Below are 22,941 nucleotides of genomic sequence, written 5' to 3'. Positions count from 1 at the left end.
GAAGGTGGGGCAAACCTCCTATGTGGGTCTTTGAGAAGCACAAATCTTCTGCAGCTGACAAGCCCTGTTGCCCACAGGTCCACACACACAGTCAACACAGTCCTGCCCCGTGTGAGCGCCCCGACCTCCCCAAGCGGACCCAGTCTCTCCACGGTGGGAGCCCCACTCTCCGCCACCACCCCACACTCTCCACCCACTCCTTGTGCACACCCTGCCCTGCTCAAGTCAGCTCAGTTGCCAGGCTGCAGAGAATCCAGTCACCAATCTATGCAGGCCCACACGTTGCCTGAGGGCTTGTTGTTGGGTGGGGCCAGTCTCTAGGGTGGGCTGCCTGCCCTGGCTGAGCTGGATTAAATTCCTGCTCTATCGGGTGGAGCAGACCCTGGGCTAGCAGGCCTCAGGGAGAACTCCAATGGCGTCTGTGTCAGCACGCCCACACCGGGCCACAACAATGGCCGCCGCCAATGTCCCAGTCCCTGGAGAGGTCTCACCCCTCACCGAGATGCACTCAGGGCCTATTAGGTGAGTCTCTTGTCACCGAAGCACTGTGCACCTTTCTTTCTGGTGATTTTAGGATGCTTTCTGGAACGGGTGAGTTTGTGCGCGGGCCCTTTAAGAGCCAGTTTTAGTTTCTTTGTGAACCGGGTTTTCTGGGGGTGCTACCCAATGCTTTAGTAGCAGGCACAGTCAGATATTATGCCGCTGGTGTCGATTGTGCTGGGTCCACAAAATGCCCACAGCGGGGGTGCTCCCCGGCTCAGGGCCCCGCGCCTCCAGGGAGGGTGCGTACCTGTGAGCTGCTCCCAGGGCCCGTGAGGCTGGCGGCTTGTGAAGGCGGCGTTTTTCCTCTCCAGAAGGGAGTCTCTGCCTCTTCTACCCCAGTTATGATTGTCCGTTGTTGCAGGAGTTCCTCTTATCCAGTTTTCAGTTCTGTCTCAGGGGTAATTTTTCCACGAGTAGTTGTAAATTGGCTGTGTCCACGGGAGGAGGTGAGTTCAGAGTCTGCCTACGCCACCATCTTGACTCCGTCCCTCGGGAACATCTTCTAATGCTGAAGCTGCTATGGGTGAAAAAAAGGAGAAAGACTTATATGGCTCAAGGAATCAGGCAGAGAAATAAACCCTTGTTATATTGGGAGTGCATTTGGCTGTAAGCAATAACCAACCAGACTCTTAGAGGCTTAAATACCTAGGAGGTTATTCATTTTACACTACAAAATGTCCAAAGATAGGTTGTCTAGGGATAACATGGCTGCACAAGGATAGCCAGAAGGGCTCAATCTTCTATCTTCCTGCTCCACCATGTTTAGCACGTTACTACCATTCTCAAAATCTGAAAATGGCTACTGTGTCTTTAATCATTGTACCTGTTGTCCAGGCAGAAAAAAAGGGAGGGATGAAAGGAAGAAGGGCAAGCAACTGAAGAGGCATGCAAACCAAGGCTGCACCTACTAAAAGCTTTTCAAGAACACCCTTACTCCACCCCAAGGGGATCCACATATCTTATCGGTCATAATTGGGATACTTGGCCACAGCTGGCTGTAATGAAGTCAAGGATCCTGAGAGCCAGCATTCACACCACTTTGGGAGAGAAAAGTAAGAGAGAAGAGACTATGAATTGCTTGCTTTTGAATAGGACCGAAGCACAGAATGCGCCACTGGGGATGGAGATGATATTGTCACGTGTGGATTCAGAGTGAATTGATTTTAAGAACAGCCAAGTTGACCTTAATGTCCTTAAATATTCAATGTAGTTTGCATCATAAAAATATACAAAATCTCCACATCTTCTGGAATATGCTTTATCTCCCTAGGCCTCTGGTCCAACAACTATTCAATTGAATCTCTTTACCCTTAGTCTCTTAATTCTGTTGATTTATTGCTCAGATTTATCTCCTCTTGTTGTTTTAGAATTTGACTACGACTCATTCTAAAATTTGCTTTCTGTCTAGCTAGGAGAGTTTGATTTCTAGTATCTCCCAGCTTTTGCAGTATTTTTGTCTCTGCTTCTCTCTGTGTGTCTTTCTTGATTAAGCTCAAGTTATGGCCAGTAGTGGCTCCAAGGCTCACATCTTTTCAGCTTCACCACAGGAGAGGAAGGGACTCTATCTTTTTAATTTCCTATTTGAAATATTCTAGAGAAAGACTTTGCTGACATCGTCTGCATCACATGCCCACCTCAGAAAACATGAGTAGTGAGATTAATTCCACTGTGAAATGTGCGTGAGTGCGTGTTCAATCATTTCGCTAAAAAAAGAGCAGGAGATTTCTCAGCAGAATTGGGAGAAAGTACGGATAGGGTTAAAAAAAAATGGTATACATTATTCTACCAAATAAGGTTCTATTTTTTTTTCTATGCTTAAAAAATACTACACAATAATTTTTTGTGGTTGGCAGGAAGAATGGCTATAAATTCTTTTCTAAAATTTTAGATTAGCTCTCAACAGCAAGTCAATTAAGCATTTCATAAATTATTCCAAATTTCAAGGAAAATCTTCTTCTCTATTAAGCCATATTCCAGGTTGTTAATTACAAAGAGTAGACCTGCAGGTAAAGATGATAATGGGAACACAGCTAATCTTACCTAGGATGAATAGAAGTATCAAGCAGTGTAAGTATGCATTTTCTTAGGTCCTGAGTCTTCTTCTAAAGTGTATCCTGACAGTTCTAAAGAGAAAATGAGAAAAAATATTAAACATATTTTACACTTACTAAAATTGTGGGTAAAATACTGCCATTTTGGGCCGGCCCTGTGGCTTAGCGGTTAAGTGCTCGCGCTCCGCTGCCGGCGGCCTGGGTTCGGATCCCGGGCGCGCACCGACACACCACTTCTCCGGCTATGCTGAGGCCGCGTCCCACATACAGCAACTAGAAGGATGTGCAGCTGTGACATACAACTATCTACTGGGGCTTTGGGGGGAAAAAATAAATAAATAAAATCTTTAAAAAAAAAATACTGCCATTTAGCTGATAAATACTGAACTTGAATGTGTCTGTTGGAATATTCTGCCTTTGTTACTACACTCTACCCAGAGTTATAGTTCCATTTTGGCATTCACTTTTAGGCCTATGACTACGATTTAGCAAACCATATTCCCATTTAGATTCGGTTCAATCTCATTATCTCTGAGAATTGAGTGCTATGGCAGTTTGATGGAGCAAGTGATAGTTGGTGGTTTCCATTCTAGGTGGGCAGTAAATAATAAATACAGTGATTTACTGTTGAAAGTGTAAATGAAAGATGTCAGCAGATGCAGAAGAGCATTAACACCTTTCATCCGAAAGCAATAGCACATTAACATTGTGTAAAACAATTGTTAATGAAGCACTTTCACCTATATTATATCATTTAGTTCCTAGAGTATGTCGGTGAGGTATGAAATGTTTTCTTCATTTTTCAGAGAAGAAGATTGTTACCAGAAATACGACTTGCTCAAGATCCTCAGCTGTTAAATGTAGCCCAGAAACTCAAACCCAGGTCTTTTGATCCTAGTCCTATTTCAGGTCTATTTTTATACCACAGCTGCTCCTTTGATTGTAAGATGAAATATTCTCTGTCAGCTCTATGACAATGACGTGAAGGAACTTGAAGTAAAGGTCTTCTTTATGACAAAATCGGAGGTAATTTAGTCATTCATTCCAACAATATTTATCGTGAGTCAAGTACAAGTTTTATCCCTAGTACCCAGAATATCTGCCACTTATAAAAGGTAAGATAAATGGATATGTATGATTAATGAGTGGATGAATGAATGAATGACTGCTAAGTCAAGTAAGCATCATGCTCCACTCATACAGTGATAAGTTAAAGACCCTGCTTTCAAAAACTTCCCAGTTAGTAGGAGATATATACATATCAATAAGAAAATACCATATGAAGTGACAAGTGCTGAAGTAAAAACTATACAAGATGTTTTGAGAGCATATAAGTGGTGGATAAGTTGAGCAAATCTTCACGGAGCTGATGATATGTGAGGTCCACCTTGAAGGACTAAGCAGATCTCACAGAGAGAAGGAGCATCATGCGCCAAAGTGAAGGCAAGAGAAGGCAAGTAGTTCCACGTGAGGCTCTAGTTCAAGCAGCACGGGTCAGGGAGCAGGTGGGGACTGTGGAATGTTACCGGCACCTTGTGAAGGATGTGGTTTTGTATTCCATGGTAATAAATGATGTTGTATTTTAGAACGTTAACCTTGGTGGTAGCAGGGAGGATTAATTGGAGCAAGGATTGCTGCTAACTAGACATTTTCCTTGGTGTCTGGCTTGAACAGGGGAGAATGAACTCCTGAACCACAGCACAGAGGGTGAAGGTGAGGAGACAGATTCTAGAGATGCTTAGACCCAGTTTTGTGAGGCTTGATGCTTTAACAAATTAGAGGGTTTTCTCTAAAAAAAGTGTTCTAAATTATAAATACAAAATTAGGTATGAAAGCAAACATTTATTTATAATGAGGAAAAGAACTGCAAAACATCACTAAATTTATAAGGCTGACAAATGCTACAAATTTCATAAAATCTAGAAAAATGACATAATATTTCTATGAATTACCCTCCTGACACAGCTCTATATATTATAGATATATAAACTTTTTGGATGCATACTCTTTAATGTCTTCATATGGCAATGATTTTATAATAGTATTTTCTATGGAGCGATTAGGAAAAAATTAAGACTTTTTCTAATATAGTTAATCAATTTTTTAAATTGATAGTTTGGATGCAAAAATGTGTGATTTTACTCACAGTTGTATCTGCTGCTTATAGTACTGCTGCAGGTTTGCCTACAAACATAGGAATTCTGATAAATTTCATTTCAAGCATTTTTCATCAAAGAAAAAGAAGCAAATGAGTATGGTGGGCTTATAATTGGGCAGGCTGCTTTATAAATCATATTTCTAACCAGAAATAACTTTTGTTTTGCTTAGGCATTTGTGGAAACCAAATATTCTTTTAAAATTATGTATGTTTGAAAACTGGAAGTATTTTCCATATATTGGCTTCTGGTTCTGTACATGTTCAACTTTATTTCTCCTCCATTCTCATAGTTCTAGTGCCAGATGCCAGAGGACACCTTCATATAGAGATAAATTTATGGCCTTTCACCCTCCTGCGGTGATGCTGGGTGGGTCAGCACAGTGGATGGCAGGAGTACTTCTGGAAGCCATTCCTACAGCAGGAATGCTAGCAATTATGTAACCATGCATACAAGTGACTGTGAACCACATTGATGTATTCCAGTAAACCTAAACAAGTATTTCCAACTCAATTGCCCCTTAGCTGGATTCCAAACATGTTTTGTGGTCACCCTAACACTACTCAACAGGAAGGGAAGTGTGATGAGGGATGATCACTGTGGAGACAGCCATCTTAACTGATGGTGATGCTTACTTATGAAAATTTTAGAAAAACATATGAATATATGGACACATTGGTAGAGCCCCACAGAGTGTTAGAAGAGATCTGTGCATGCAAGAGGGCCCAAAGTTTACACTATGTTAGTTTATGGTGAACCTGCCTCTGGAGGATGGAACCTGCCTCTGGAAACTGTTTGGATATGAAGGATGAGAGAAACAGGACTCGTGGAAGGCTGATGGATTTTTCTACCTTGCATTACCTGTTGGATGATAATATGATAAACGAAAATTAGGGTAACCGATTTTCCAGGTTTCATTGTCCTTTTTTTAGCACTAAAAGACCCTTACCCTGGAAACATGCCCCCAGGCTGCAAAAATCTGTTTTCAGGTGAGGGAGCTTGGGGAGGAGAAAGTACCAAACTGAAAAGTCAGCCCCAAAAAGAGGGACTGAAAGAAAACCTGTTTTTAGTGTCAAATGGAGACAGTACAGATTATCTGCCTTTCAGAGTTGCTGCTGTTTTCACCTTTGACCACTGATGCTGGTAACCATGATTTGAATTTCATGATAATGTATCATCCTCTGTTGGATTACTCCAAGTGATGCAATTTCAGGGTGACACTTGAGCGCGTTGTAATCGTGAGCATTAATAATCTGTCTTTGACTTTGCCCATGGATTCATTGTTGTGCTTTGTGTTGAGATACTGCTTGTGGAAATAAACAAAGATCACCCGAATGAGAGCAAACAGGGACCATTTATTCAGAACTTGTTATAGTAAAAGGGTCAGCCACCATCACTTGCATTTGGCAGAGACTCAAAGTATGCAGGGGAACTGGAAATCTTTCTAGTGGAGAAAGGGAAGGCTTCAGGTATGCCTGATTAGAGGTTATTGGCACAGGAAGCTGGAAGCAGGCTAAGTAGCAGCAGGGCATCCTAGGTAATTGGTTTGGGAGTATGTTTGACTTTCTCTGGTTGGTTCTGAGGTGGAAGCAAGAGCAGAATTTAGGAGAGCTGGCAGTTATTGACCAGATCCTGATCCTTCTGGGCTGATTGCTGCAGAAGTTGTGGGTCATAGTTCTATTGTCATATATGGCTGGGTCCTTGTCTATTTGTATATTCAGTCTCTTATGCTAGTTTGATTTTAACATTGTGAATATTATGACTGTTTTCTAAGAATTCAGATAATAAAAGTAAGAACAACTACAATACCAAGAGGAGCATTACCTAGACATTACCAAAAAAGAAGGATCAACAACTTTGTTATTTTAATGGTAGGACACATACAACTGCATTAGGAAGATAAATAACCAAAACAAATTATTTTGCACGATGTGCTGAAAAGAATTGGGGAGTGGGCATGGTGGAGAAGGGGGTGGGAAAACATACATAGAGATTGAATCTCATACGACTGGCATGACACAGGTGAGTACTTATATATCAGTTAAAAGTTTTTCTGTCTCCCCCAAAATATCAACAATCAGTTGAAAATAGCGGCCACTGAATTAACTTGGGCATACCACAGCAATGAACCTGCATTATTGTATTGTTCTCTTGATGGCTCTATCAAACTCTGTAAAGTGCCATTAACTGATTCAGAAATTGCAACTAAAATAACCCATGGGAAAACAAAAGAGGGGGTTTGACAACAGAAACATTGGCCTTTTACAGTGTAGATCTGATTCTGCCAGATCTCAGAAAGGATCATGCTTTCTACAGTGGGTCAAGTGATCTGTGGTATCTCACTAACCACAAAATGTTCCTCTCAGCTCTTAAGTACTTTGATTTGAAAAAAGCAATGGGGCTCAAATGGTGTTCTTAATTTCTATGAGATTTCAATGAAATTTCAGAGAACATAAAACAAAGGACTGATGACATCTTGTCCAAATACAAACTAGACTTTACTCCTACATCTACATATTCAACAGAAAACTTACATATAAATTTTGGCGAATTCCATTCAGCCTGTCAACTACTTAGGAAAGAAAATGAAAAGATCTTACCAGCTAAATGGCCAGCACACCTACAGCATGTGGCTAAAAAAGGAGCGTGATTTACTTACCTGCCATACTGAGGCTTCCATAACGAAGGTTTTGTGTCACTTTGTAGTTTCCTCCAAACATCACATAAAACAAAAGAAGCATATAATCAGATTTTTAACTTTATAGATATGGAAGGAAATAGATTCCTTGGTCGTGTGCCTAGAAGATGGCTATCACTGTTGCTGGGAATAGAAAAGATCTTAAAATATTGGCCTGCCACAAAATCACGATTTCAAAGTGTAGAACAAGAAAAAATTCCTCCTCTAATTTGGAAACATATAGGATAAAAATGGATAAAAAGGTTACAGTAAAACAAAAATTTATGTGCTGTTTCCTTAAAATGTTTGATAATCTTTGAAGAGTCCCTAAAGTGCCTAGAAAAGGAAGAACTGACTACAGTTGAGTTTTTCAAGCTTAAATGTAAATTGCAACAAAAACTCAGAGAGAGAAAATGGCTCATTGTCAGAAATAAGACTGCTTCAGGATGCAAAAAGATGTTACCAGAAAAAGGCAGTGAAGTTAAACATGATTTTTCCAATTTCTTTACTAAAACTGCAATTTCTTTGGAATTCAACTTTGATTTAACAAATTCAAATTACCTCTGTGCTTTAAAACAATTTTCTCTGAGAAGGAAGTACCTTATGATAACCTCCAATGTGCTTTGGAATGTTGAATATGATGATATTTTAGACATGAAGAGCCTATATGATGAATTTATATATGCAGAGGACCTGATTGACATATAGCTGGCCTACCAAAACAAGCCTGCAGATACAAAAGAGAAGAACATGTTAGGAGAGCTGGAAATGAATTGCTACAAGTCCAAAAACCTGCTGTTGCCAGTAAGTAAAATCCTGAATAATCCATGTTCAAGCACTTTCATTGAGAGGATATTTACATTAAGGTCATCACGTTTGACTGACACCAGGAATCAGCGTAATGTGGGCTTGATAGGAGCAGAGCTGCCCATCAAAGAGAATTTCACATTTGGCTGTATTTAGTTTTATTGCTACGTAAAAGAAAAGGGGTATGTCCTAAATCCCAAAGGCAGTTCAGAGAAGTAGTATTCGAAAAGGAAATAGAAAAATATTTTACTTTCTCATAGGTCAGAAAGAAACATACCAGGGCCGGCCCTGTGGCTTGGTGGTTGAGTGCGCGCGCTGCGATGCTGGCGGCCCGGGTTCGGATCCCGGGTGTGCATCGAGGCACCACTTCTCCGTTCATCCTGGGGCTGAGTCCCACATGCAGCGACTAGAAGGATGTGCAGCTACGACACACAACTATCCACTGGGGCTTTGGGGGGAAAAATAAAATAAATAAAATCTTTAAAAAAAAAAAAAAAAAAAGAAAGAAACATACCAATGTTATTTTTTATTAAATATAGGTAATACCTGTTTAATTAGTCTGTATTTATTTTCTTCTTTTAAAATATCTTACATTTCAGTCTTTTAAGAACACTTAAAAATATAGCCTACAAAATTTAACTACCCAATAAAAGTTTCAAAAAGGAGTTAAAATAAATTGCTGTATAAGAAGATAGGAAGCAAATTATAAACTATAAACTTGTTATATTTTCTTTACTTATATACCTGTTTAATTAGTCTTAACTATCTCATTAATTTATTTACTTCTAATTGCCATTGTTAACTAGTTCTACTGCTGTTTTGTTTAAATTATAGCATTTATATAACAGAAAAGTAAATAATAAGTAAAAACCTATTGGTTTGTTTTGATTAATAAGTAAATAATTTTTCTATAACTTTAAAATTCATGGAAGTCTATGTGAAAACTTTTGCTAATACCACTTGTAAAACTGAGCTATTTTTAAAGAACCCCAAATTTCTATGCTTTTGAATACATGCTTTAGATTAATCTATTTATAAATACAAAGATCAGAGTAAATATAGCCTCATTAAAGTGATATACATAAACCACTATAGTATATATATAAATAAATATTTGTTTTTCCTTAGAACATATTTTAAACGTTATTTTGTCTTTCTATTATGTTGTAACTTTTGAACTCTGTTTTTAATTTCATATCCTTTCATACAATAGATATTGATTATTTCTTTCACTTCAGAGAGTGTTTTATTATCTCAATGTTTTGGCTTAAGATACTAAAGATTTTTCTTTGCAGGCAGTGTTCTAGGCTAATACTTAACATTCTGTGTGTGATTCTGGATTAAATAATTTAAGTCATCTATTTAATGAGTGAGTATCTCTGATATACCTGCTTCTAGGTCTATTTCTAAGTACTAAAGGAAAACAAACAGCTATAAAAGAGCAATGCTGACTGTCCCCTCACATGCACAGTGATTATATTTCCATAGTATATCTGTTTCAGAGCCTCCAAATTAACAGATTATAAATAAAAGTTATATTTCAACATTATAGAATTTATCTCTCTTAAGCATGCGTATTGAGTTTCTTGAGGAGCTGAATTCTTAACAATTAATTGAAAGGAAACTATAAATTAAATGCTTCATTGAATGTTAACAATTTCATACTTTGACAATTGAATGTTAATGGTTTCAAATGACAAACAATCCCCCAAATTTATTCTAAAAAATACAGAAGCCAAATAATCCCAAGAAGAGTTCTGATGAAATTTTTTATTGGGATTTTGCTCCTGGCTAAATTGAAATGCAGGTGAAATTATTCTTTGTTGCTATTCTCTCGGCCATCTCAGAGATCTCAAGTCCCCCTAGGACCCATATGCCTTTCAGTAGAGCACATAAAACAACAGAGGCAGAAAGGAGTGGAGGAAACAGAATGCCACTTGCAACCAGAAGAGCTAGCTTTCAGACACAGGTGGGTCCCTTTCTAACTAATGATCTTAGCTGAGTCATTCTTTGAGCATCAATGATCTTGCCTACAAAATGGAGATAATAATTCTTAATCCATATAATTTTTGAGAAGAGTAACTGAGATTATACTTGAAAAGATGCCTAATGTGAAGGCTGGCAACTGAATGACATTTAATGCATGTTCATTTTTCATTCTTTAATTTGTTCACTCATTATTCATGATTCACTTCTGTTTTTTCAGTCCCTAAAACCAAGTCTCAGTCCCAGATTGGCTTTTTATTCATTCCTTCTTTTCTCCAGCATCACTTAAGTATTTGGCTTACATGTATTTATTTCACTCCTTCTGGCTTTTCTATAGAAAGGGGAGCACTTTCTAAAATACCCTAATTTTTTCTTTCTCTGAAACAAACATAAAAAAAAAAACCCATATATTGGAAAGTAGTGATAACAGTTGATATTCCTGGACTTTTTTCAACAGTGAATTGGCCTAAGATTCTCTGTATACTCCCTTCTTAAATGTTATTTGAGAATGCTCTTGTTCTTTTTCTGTTATGAATCAGTTCAGCACAATCTTATGTCTATAATTGATTTTACTGATGAGTGAAATATCAATCTTCAGTCCAAAACAGATTCTTCATGAAAGTTATACCAAGACTGATGAGATCTCTCATCTTCTCCAGAATGTGCTTCTTAAATTTCTGTCATGACTCTATGTTTTTTCCCTTCCCAACTCTTTCTACCACCATTCACTTTTTTTTTTTGGCTCTGGACTCAATGAATTTCTACCTTGTAGATTCCTCAGAACTCTTGGACCCTGCCTTTACTGGTCTCTGGATGAAGAACGAAGTCTCTGTCTTAGCTCTTCAAATTTCCCCTGACCTAAATGTCATCTACTTTGCCCCTCCTGAAAGCCTTCATGGCTCTAGTTCCTGGAAACTCTACCCTCTCTTCTGATCTGTTTTAGTTTTCTGTGCAGTTTTCCCATTTCTAATCAATGTTAAAGTCAAAGTTAGGGCTGTGCTGAAGGCATGAAGCTATATGCCTTTATATATTAGTATAAACTAGTCTTACTAGTTGTCAGCCTGCTCTGATGACAGACCTATTTGTCTATTCTATTAAAATTTATTTTTCCCCTGAAATAGCAGATATCCCCGTCTTCTTGTTTTAGAGCTCATGCCCTCTCAGGGCATTTATTCTTTCTTCAACAAACATTTTTGAGCTGCTTCTTTATTCACATCCTGGGCTAAGTGGTCAGAAGAAAACAAAACAAAATATAATATAGTTCCTAATCACAAGGGGTTCTCAATCCAATAGGTAGTTTACTGATAGTTAATTTGTATTCTACTTAATAAATAATATACTAGAAGCAATCACAGGATGCTGTGTATAGAAGGGGAAATTAACCCAGAAAGCTTCAGGAGATACTTGAATAGAGTAGGTTTAGTTTGATGAAGAAATGGGGAAAGGTCACTTCAGAACATCATGTGCAAATACATGGCAATGTGAGACCATGCTTCTTTAAAGAATTTGCAAAGCATTAAGCGAGCTGAGGGAAAAGTACATTTGAGAAGTGTTAGAAAATATTGAATGAGATGTTTACAGGGCCAAATATAGAGAATTAAAGGCAATAATGTCCTTTGAGGGAATTTAACTTTAAGAATTACTATACATATTTTTGCTTTTGTATTTATCCTACTTAATTCATCTTTGCCAAAAATTGTCTTCTCTTTGTCTCATTCCTCTTTCACGATCAGATAATCTAATCTACACTGTAGTGTTACTGACGTGAAACGGCTAACGTGTTCTCTCTCTAAGTACCAATTACTGAATAGTTGTATCTCCTGGAAATGTCAATGTTTTAACACACTCACAGAATATATATCTAAGGGTGAAATTTTAGCCACTTAGGTAGGTCTGTATGAGGAATTGTTTTAGGCATTAAGTCTTTCCCAGCGCTGGAAATAATTTCTGCTTCCTATTTTTATCTATTTCGTGCCTGTAAACATAGCATATACTTGAAGGTTGGATCTAATTTGTAACAAGATTTATTCATCCCTCACTTGTAGACTCTGCCTTTAACGATCAGTTGTGAAACTTGGAAGTTCCATATTACATATAAATTTAAGAAAATGTTACAATTTTTAGTTGAATTTATGTATATTTGGTAGTTTGCGTCTTACAAAGATTTGGTCCCTTTCATCTAAGTTATCAACTTTGTGGTCATAGAGTTATTTGTAGTGTTTATTATGTTTTTTAATGTCCAAGAATTCAGTAGTTATAACCTCTGTTTCTTATCTTATATTGTAATTTGTGTCTTCTTTTTTTTTAATTAGGCTGGCTAAAGATTTATCAATTTTATTTATCTTCTCAAAGAAACAGTTCTTAGATTCATTGATTTTCTCTATTGTTTTTCCCTTTATATAGTAGTATATAATGGTTCTTTGACTCTAGAAAGATTAATATACAAGAATTTGAGGGGGTAAGTCAAATTTTTTATGCTCTGAATTGAAGTATGCAACAAGGATCATGTAGGCACACACAAACACACGAGGATGGATGAGAGTAGAGTTGCTAATGCACACACTTACTATAGACTACATCACTCTGTCTTGTTTAATCCACATTCAATTTTTAATTTGTTCACGCTAGGGGAGGGCTCTTATACATTGGTTGGTGTTGGGAGGTCTTTCTGGTGATAATATTTGAGCTGAAGAAGAAAAACTGAGCCACATAGATTAATGGGTAAGAATATTTCAGGAGGAGGAAGAAACAGCACGTTCATGAGGTGGAGAAAGCCTGGCTTGTTCAAGGAACATCAAAGAGTGGGTGGCTACAAAAAATGTACTCATATTCACTAAGATGAAAGAGGAGTAATTATTATAATAATAATAGAGTAAATTATTTGAGGAAGCCCAAACTTTTAGAAATCAGCACCCATTCCCCACTTACTCTAGAAATGTAATAGTTTTTTAAGATCTGGCATCTGCAAGATTTAGAGGTTGGTTGTTAAAGTCAGGCCAGTAGGAAGTCTATGTAATCATCTACATAGTCCCCTTCCATTGTCCACTATGGATTAAATAGTTATCTTAAAGGTGGACAGTTTGAAATCCGTGGTACCTGAACAGAGACTTTCACTTTGTTTTTCCCTTTACTCTAGTAGTTCAGTGGTTCTCAAGTTTTCATGCACATAAAAATTACTATATACAATTGTGCATACAAAATGAAGTTAGACGTTACATGAGGATAGCCAAAAAAAAATTTTTACAATACACAATTATTAGAATATATTCTATCTTTGGAATTTTCCGCCTAATTAAGTTGCAACCCCACTGTAGTTAACTGAAAAGGAATCCACTGTCCTTGAAGATACTGTAGAAATTTGTTGCTTATGAAAACTTTAAAATGCATATCCAAATTAAGTAACCAAAGTGTATCCTCATAAGAATTTTCATGTCAATAATATGAAGATATTTTTAATTTCACATGTTTTAATACATTAAGAAATAGTTAAATATTAATAAAAAGGAAAGACAATAAGTAATAATCAGTCAGTGGGCTTTAATATAGTTTATAACGATTGTAAATTTGATAATCAAACATGAATTTTCCCTCTTGTTGAATGTTTTTTAAACCAAAAATATAATAACTTGATGGTACTATTTAATGAAATTATGCAATGCTCTACTTTTTCTCTATAGGCAACAAGAAAATTTAAGTTTTACTGCAAGAAACAATTTTTATTGTTCAGCAAGCACAGATATTGTCACTGATATTTGTTAGAATGGGTCACTCTGCAGTGTGAAATGTAGTCAGGAAGTCTGCCCACCTCAGTGAGCACTCTAAGTCTCAGTCTTCAGTGGTGAAACATGTTTTTCTCCAATGGATATTTCCTCTAGTGGATATTACTGAGAACTTACCATGTGCACATGGACCACGGCGTGGTTACTAAGAACATCTCTAACTTCCAGGGTCTTATGGTCTAATGCATGATAACAGGAAAAGAGTTGGTCACAAGGTCATATGTGTACAGATGAATGTAGTGATTTAGACCAAAGAAATAATTCTGTTTTTTTAAAATTTTAAATAACTAGTGGAGGTATTGATGTCATGCATCTTAATCTATTGAACCACAGAAATGATTATGAGTGAAAGAAGGGGAAAAGCGAAATGTATAATATCTTAAATTTTTGGCCATTGTTTGGTTTGCTTTAACCTAAACATTGACTTTTGACAGGAAGACATTTTGCCTAGTCTGTGAAGTCTTTGGTGGCACGCTCTTAAGGGAGAGTTGCAGTGGCATTGTGAATCCTTACAATGTCTGCACATTTAATAAACTGCAGTAGGTGCTGAGTGATTGGGGATTGTCAATAAACCTTTCACAGTTCTCCAGAGACCTGCCATCGCTGCTAGACAGTGTGAGTTTGGAGATCCATTTCATATATTTTACATCTAGCACTTTTGGGACATTGTGCACATATAAGTAGACACTCAGAAATGATTGACAAATTGAGTTAATTATCATCTTCTCACTCTTGGTTGTATGTCTATGCTTGATAATTTTTGTGTTCAGATAGGAATCATATAATTGATAACCATTTCTATCTTAAAAATGAAAGTCCTAGTTACACAATTCTGCTCAAGTTTTATGACTTTTTCTTTTTCCCACTAACTTATTGTTCGGAGATAAATTTTGTTAGAACTTACCCCACTTATATAAGGAATTTACACTAACTATCTTTAATATCCATGCTGCTCTTGTGACAATGATAATGCTAACTCTTACTAAAAATTATGAAAATATTATTTCAAATCCATTTATATTGGTCAGAATACATATTGAAATTAATTCCAAAACCAAAAGGCATAGCCTAGAAGTGAAAAATTAGCTGTCTTCAGTTGAAGCATTTAATAAAAGGAAACCTCTATAAATATGGATGCAGTACAGCTATATTTTCTAATGATTTACATCAGATATTATGCATTATATGCCTAATAACTGCTTTTTCTTTTCATAAATAAAACCTTCACTTTTGTATTAATGCTTATAAAACTAACTCAAGTTTTGACCAAATTCTTGTTAACCTCCAGATAATTTTTTCAGTACTAGTTTATCAGTGTTTGGTTATACTACAGGATTTTAAAAGGCATATATTTGAGAATTTTTAATTAATGAAGGAAAAAATAATCCTAAACTTTAGTTATTTAATAATATAGAAAGAATATATACGCATATATACATGCATGAAAATATATATAATATTGATCATGTATGGTACCTCTATGCATACACTCGTATTTTTTACATATTGTCATTTCTGTCACATTCTCAGTCATTAGTCATGAGCTCATAGCTGTTCAGCATTCAACTGGAGATTTAATTCAAAGTTCAATTCTAAGAGGTAAGAGTGAATTTTGTCTCAAATTTTTGTCTCAATGTTAATTTGTTATTTTGTTTCTTTTGATAAATGGAATAAATCAATTTTTTCCCAAAAGAAATTATATCAAAATAAATAGCATGGCACAACTTCTCATTTACTTATTTTTTTCTTCCTGAGTTTGTAATATAGAATACTATTAGAATTATCACATAGAGAAGGAATATTAATTCTGAAAAACTTTCAAATTTAGCACACAGAGACAAACTTGCCTAAATTGTTTTATTAAATTGCAAAATTCTTTGAATATTTAACTGGCTTTGACATTCTGTCCCTGAGGATTAGAAACAGGATATATATTGATGTCTAGATGTTTCTCTTGCCAATGACTAAATCTGTAAAATAGATAACATTTATTTTCCTATACCCAACTCCAAGTTTTACATTATTGTTTGTGTTTGCCTTTGTAGTTCAGAGACTTCAGAATGCCACATTGACCTCACTCAGTCGAGGAGGATCTCTCAAAGGTGGATCTGGAAAGTCTTGGCCTCACCTTCACAATGGCCTCAAACTTAGACTATTGACTACCTTTTCAAGTGATTGTTTGCATAAGATCATTTTATTTGTGGGTATATATGTGCTAAACGGGTTAGTTTCTTATTTATAAACATTTAAAATACACCATAAGTTTAATGATATTTTCTACATCTGCATGTTTTTTAGCATGCTGGGAATCCTTAAAAAGCAGAAATGGCCTAGTTGTATATTAGCTGAATTTCATAGGGTAATGCAAATGAGATATGCAGTTTAAACTTTTATACCTCTCAGGAAATTTTACGTTTTAACAATGTCAGAAATCAAAGAAATAAGAAATAAATTTTTACAGATTATTAATTCAGGAAGACTATTTAAGAGATGAAGTTTCTCAGAAATTCACCAGATGAAAACCAAAAAGTTATTTCTAAGATAGTTGAAATGTTTTACCTCCATTACTCCCAAACTAGTCTAGGTTGGTCTTGGAATTGCTAATATTATATACAATTAGAATGCTTTAGGTTTTATGCTTCTTCTGAAAACCCAAATACTTTAATAAAAAAGTATTTTCATCTTGCATCATACCTTTCACAATAAATATGTAGAGATTTGGAAGACACAACTATTCCTTCATGTGAACCACCAAAACATAAAAATGCCCAAATTTTGTACATTGAGTCTTGTATTAAACAAATAAATACCTTCTAATTATTCTAATTTAGTTTTTTAAGTAATGAATCATTTTACTGGAGGAAGAAACAAAATTTTTATAGATTAGAATAACATAGACTTTCTCTGCATATATGCATTAATATTTTCTAAATGCACCTGGCCTTGGAAAGAGTTCAGTTTTCTTTCATAGTGTCTTGCATTTCTCCATGTAAATAAATAATGATCAGACTGTTGTGACACTCTTCAAATTCAAAATGATTTTCAGCTATTAATAAATCTTAACAGCTATATGATGTAATTAAATATTAAGAAGTATGATTAAGAAGGCTCACAAACCACTTAGTTGCTGGAAATCTATAAGAATTTACTATTACATAAAGATGAAGTTGTATAGCAATGAAAAAGAGACATTGCACAATATAATTTCTTTGAATACGTATTACCGAAAATGTAAAGATTCATTAGGAGTTTGTTTTCTTATCATTGACATTAGTAAAAGTGAAGAGAATGTGTCTAAAATTTTTGTAAGTAATATATATTTTATGCTTGTAACTTTTCAAAATCTGAATTGGTTTGAGAGCAGAGTTCTAAGATTTGAGAAACTAGATAAATGAATAGTTAGCATATCTCTTAGCATAGTTCTCCAGAATATCAATTATTTCTATTTCTATAGTGCTCTGTGAAGGACTTGGAATAAGACAATAAAATATTAACATTCTTAAAAGTACCTAAAGTACAAGAATTCTAGGTGGTTGATTGAAAAGATATATGCATTATTTAGATAAAATCAAGCAAATGGCAATGTAGATTTTTTATCTTTTTGGTTGGAGTTCTAAAAATTTTAAAGCGTGACATATTTTAGCCTTGATAAATATTACTCAAATTCTATGCTTACAAACTCTATAAAAAGGCAGACTTAAGGTTATTTTCTTTCTGAAAAAGGCAGTTTTGAATATGAGGGCCTTTGCTTGGAAGATTGTGAGAGCAAGAAGATCACACTGTTCAAATACACCATTGGGAATAAAAAGGAAAACCTTGATAAGGCTGCTGAAGATTGTTTCATTTTAAGCAAATTGCATTTTTATGTTCTTGCCACATGAGTTTGTAAAAGAGAATTACATATTTTCAACTAAACAGTATGGCATTTAGTTTTTTCAACAATATGTGAGTAAATAAGACTGTATACTGACAAAACATATGATTGTTTTAACTGAACTTCTCTATTTCACTTACTTGTGTTGTTTTAGTCTGAGGCAGGCGGGAATAAACACCAAGCTTGGGACATCCCCTTCTGGAATGCGGGTGTGAGGACCTCTGTGGACCAGCTCCTCAACAAAACAAACATAGCTGGTGAAAATTATGAAAAAACCCCTCAAAACCCAATGATTTAAACTATCTGGAAATTGTCCTAAGAGCAGATAGCAAATAAAGAAACATTTATTCAAGAGACTCTGCAAAAAGTCAGGAAGAACAATAAAAGTATGTGGCTCTTGTGTCTGCTACAGACACACGTATGATCTGCTCACCCCTCTCCCATGCCTTGCATTCAGCATGATAGAAGCTCTACTATAGGAGCATATGGACAAGAAAACTAGGCTTCCTCTCCTCTAGCTTCCAAAGACTACAGTACTGTGTTAGTTTCCCAGGGCTGCTGTAATAAATTACCACAAACTTGGTGGCTTAAAACAGAAATTTATTCTCTCATTCTGGATGCCAGAGTCCAAAATCAAGATGTCAACAGAGCTGCACTAATGCTGAATGCTCTAGAAGGGAATCCATTTCTTGTTTCTTACAACTTGTGACGGCTCCAGGTTCTCCTTGACTCGTGGCCGCATCTCTCCAATCTCCACGGTCACATGGTTTCCTCCTCTGTGCATCGCTTATATGGACACTTGTCAGTGGATTTAAGGCTCAGTAGGATAATCCAGATGATCTCTTTATCTCAAGATTCTTAATTTAATTACATCTGCAAAAACTCTTTTTCCAAATAAGTCAACATTCACAGCTTCTGGCAATAGGACGTGGATATATCTTTTTGGGGCCATCATTCAGTCCACCCTCTAGTCCTCCTAAATTTACATCTGCCCCATGCACAAAATACCTTCATCTCATTACAACAATCCCCAAAGTTTTAACCTATTACAGTGTTAAATCTAAGTTTAAAATCTATTTTAATATCATCAGCTCAAAAGTCCCAAATGTCATCATTTAAATCTAGATATGGGTGAGATACGGGGTATTATTCATCCTGGAGCAAAAAAATATTCCTCCCCATCTGTGGACCTGTGAAACTAGGAAACAATTTATCTACTTCCAACACACAATGATGGAACAAGGATATGATAACCGTTGCAAACACTCCTATTCCAAAAGGGAGAAAATAGAAGGAATAAAGGAGTCACTAGTCCCAAGCAAGTTCAAAACAAGCAGCCAAATTCTATTAGATTTCAAGGCCTAGGGATAATCCCTTGTGGTTCAGATGTCTGCCCTCTGGACCCATGTCTCCACTGTCTAGTTCTACTGCAGCTCTATAGGCCTTTGCACTCAAGACAGCTCCATAGGCTCTGTCCCCAGAAGCAGTTCCATAGCCTTTGGTTCTGTGCCTGTCGTGGCTCAGTACATCTTTACATCTGTGTGTCTGTGTCTCCAACTTCTCCCACAATGCACTTGCCTCTGGCCTCTGCCTTCGTGTCACAGCTCTATAAGCCTTTGTGCCCATGCCTCTGTAGGCCTCTATGTCTGTGGCTCATTCTTCTGTGTCATTCTTCCTCTTTCTTGAAAGATAGTACACATTTGTACCTGAGTAGCAATATCAGTCTGTTTCCTGCTGTAGAATTTTGGAAGTCTGACAATCTTCTCCCTTTTCATTTTGTCCTCTCTCTGTGCCATTTAGTCCAAGTTGGCGGTATTTCTACTGGTACAACAAGCGCTAAAACTTTGCGGGTCTCCTGTATATGTCATGGGGATTCACACCGTTAGACAAAAGAGTCCTCCACAGATCTTTCTTAAATTATCCCATCTCTATTCTCCACAGACCTTTTGTAGATTATTCCATTTCTTTATTCCTGGTTTCTGTTGAGATGGTCAAGTGGGTCTATGAGTCACACATGTAATTTCTTTAATAAATGTTGCTCAGCCACACACTTGGCCTTTTCTCCAGAGCACACTTTCCTAATAGTGAATTCAATTTTAGTGTCTCCTGTAATTTGGATAGGCTGAGAACTTTTCAGATTATCAAATGTTGGTTCCTTTTTCTTAACATTTCATTTTTCAATTTATCTTTTTCTTCTCATATTTTGCCATTAGCAACAATAAGAATCCAGGTCACACCTTCAACATTTTCCTTGAAATTCTCCTGAGCTAAAGATCCAAGGTCATCACTTACAAGTTCTGCTTACTACACAACTATAAGATAAAATTCAGCCACGTTTTCTGTGATGTATAATAAGGATTACCTTTCTTCCAGTTTCCAATGACATTCTTTCTCATTTCATTCTGAGCCCTTACCAGAAGCACCTTTAATGTTCATATTTCCACCAAGATTCTGTTCATGACTGTATATTAAAAGTATTGATGGAGAAAGAATATTCCTTTCTTACCCTGTTGTTCTTGCTTTCATTTACTCATTGGGTAGCTGAGGCCAGAAACAGAAGTGAGCAACCCTCAAGTCTGTATTCGCAGACATTGTGAGAATCTTGTTAGCAGTCATTTCTGGGGAGGCCATTTCTTGTTCTTTTTGAGGGTTGGCGATGATTGTACCTAATCCCTAATAAAGAATTATTGGCAGTAGAGTTCTGTTCAAGGAGGTGCTGATGTTTACCTAGGGTGCTGAACTAGAACAAATCAATTCTGGCAATTTGAGGACAGTAAAATGTACTTGATTGGTCACTACGTAATTCCCTAGGATCTAATTCAGAATAAGTGCTACTTACTGGCTGATTACATGGAATTTCCCATGAGTTACCTTGCTCCTCTGAGCCATGAAACAATACTAGTTGTTTCACTTTGAGGGAAATCAATGAACCAAGAATGAGTTTACTTATTTCTACATAAGACCACCATGAGTGTTTGAAATCATAAACAAGGACATAATCTAATTTAATTTCTGACCTACAGTATTATTTTTATAAGCAGAAGTAAATGTCACTAGTAGTTGAAATTTTTGGTATATATATACACACACAAATATGTGTATACATACATATATAGCATATATAAATAATATACAACGATATGATTTGTAGTATATATTTATTATATACCATATGCAATTTTAATTATACTATGTTACATATAATGTATTATATATAATCATTTCTCAATTATCCATGCTTTGAAATGGATAATCTAATGCCTGGGTTGAATTAAGCTTGATTATTGGAAAAGTGTTTTTAATTACTTGGGCTAGGGAATATCAGACGTTAATTGTTTGAAGTAGGATTTTTTAGGAGTTTTTTCTGAGATTAATCTGCAAACTCTAAAAAATCTTCTCAGTCTTACTTCTGGCTCTATGGACATAATTTTGTTTTAGAAAAACATTTAAGGACAATGATTTTGTCTCATTTATTTCTCTTATAAAATAAGTAAGTACATTAATAATACTAAAAATAGGAAACAAAAAAATGATCTTTTTAAAAGAAAAATGAGCCCATAATCCTACTGCTTAGAGAAAATCAATTGAAAGCATTGTATAATTTCCTAACTCTTCACATGTACACTGATTTGGCACTTTTTTCATAGGAGTGAAATCATATTTTTAACTGGCTTTTTTCAAATTAGTTTTTAAAATCATCTTTCCGTTTGAATTTGTATTAAGCTACTACCTAACTCTAATGAAAGCAGAGTAAGCCATTTTTTATGAACACAGCATAATTTTTTGCCATTTGACCAAGACGCTTGTTATTGTTCCTTTTCATGTTTGCTGACACCAATTTTCACTTCTATTGGCTAAAGAGTGGCTGCACACGGGCGTTAGAAATAAGTAGGCTGAAGAGAAAGTTAGGACAGGGTCTCTGAGTCTGGCCAGCCAAAGGATCACGAGTAGGGTTAGGGAGCAAGATCAGAACAGGGGTGAAACTTGATTTCACTTTGCAGACTGGTGGAAGATGGAACATTGAGGTGAGGGAACATTGAGGAAGCGTTCCCTCAATGTTCCCATTGAGAGCAGCAAAGCTCAAGGCCCTGTAACCATTTCTGATTCTTGCCCCACTGAGGTTGGGCAGTTGGGTTACATGAGTGAGGTGAGGTGGTGAGATATGTGGAATAGTCTACTCAACGTGAAACGAATGAAATCCAACAGTAAGAATCTTACACTGAAGAAGGTGGAAACATGCCTAACTTTCCTTTCTTGCTCATCAAATTACATATTGTAGTCCACCCTGGAAAAGTATGACAAAGCATAAGCTCACAGTACAAACTTAGTCTTTCCTTGAATTTATTCATTGGCATATTTTCAGAGATAAGGAAATAATTGAAAGTTTAGAGCTTTGTCTGTGTCTCCTGCTGGGTTAGAGTGTGCAAACAGAGAGCTTGAATAAGTTACATTTAGAGTAACTTATTCAATAGAGAAGATGACTGTGCTATCAGAATGTGGTATAGACATTGATACTTGAGTTAAATAAATCCAACTTGAGTTAATAGAGGCCTAGCTGTGTATAGAAAGATGACTTGTAATATATAGATAAAAGCCAGAACTCGTGTTACAGAACAACCTGAAGCTCTGTCTTTTATACTACTATTACGTATTAGATATGATACATGATGGGGTAAGTACTTAAGGAGTCATATTTGTTCCCTAAATATAATCAATTCACCTGACAGATATGTAAGAGTATCTACTTATGCATATGATGGTGAGACACTGTGATGTGAGACACTGTGTCATTGATACTTTTTTGTTGTATAGTGCTTTACAGTTCTCAAAGTCCTTTTGTAATTGTTAGTATTTACAAATTGAAACAATCCATTTTCTTAGGTTCTTAAACAAATTATGTGTAAAATGCCATTGAGAATTTGTTGTCTTTATGATACATCTCAGAAAAACGAACATAGGCACAGACAGAAACATTTCTGTGAACAATGTTAAAGGGTCCGTGGGCCCCCTTTAGCTATGTTTGGGACTTCCAGATAAGATATCCGTTTCAAAAGGTTTTGGTTTTCTT

General features: G+C 36.1%; 1 long non-coding RNA gene across 3 annotated transcripts; it reads left to right on the top strand.

Annotated features, from left to right (window-relative positions):
* Positions 1 to 359: 359 nt before the first annotated feature.
* LOC147916324 (uncharacterized) lies at positions 360 to 20,075 on the top strand. 3 transcript variants are annotated; one of them, XR_015553237.1, is made up of 6 exons: positions 360 to 522; positions 3,401 to 3,620; positions 14,434 to 14,614; positions 15,530 to 15,598; positions 16,045 to 16,101; positions 18,028 to 20,075. It is a non-coding gene; the product is annotated as an uncharacterized LOC147916324 (long non-coding RNA). The 3 variants fall into 3 exon arrangements; XR_015553236.1 differs by having other exon boundaries at positions 16,045 to 16,222; XR_015553235.1 differs by lacking the exon at positions 18,028 to 20,075 and having other exon boundaries at positions 16,045 to 17,359.
* The last annotated feature ends 2,866 nt before the right edge of the window (positions 20,076 to 22,941 follow it).

This window comes from Ceratotherium simum, chromosome 9 (genome assembly GCF_057802395.1).
Source record: "Ceratotherium simum simum isolate JZ-2026a chromosome 9, ASM5780239v1, whole genome shotgun sequence".
NCBI lineage: Eukaryota > Metazoa > Chordata > Mammalia > Perissodactyla > Rhinocerotidae > Ceratotherium > Ceratotherium simum.
The sequence above is the reverse complement of the archived record's forward strand: the minus strand, read 5'-3'. Positions and strand labels throughout refer to the sequence as shown.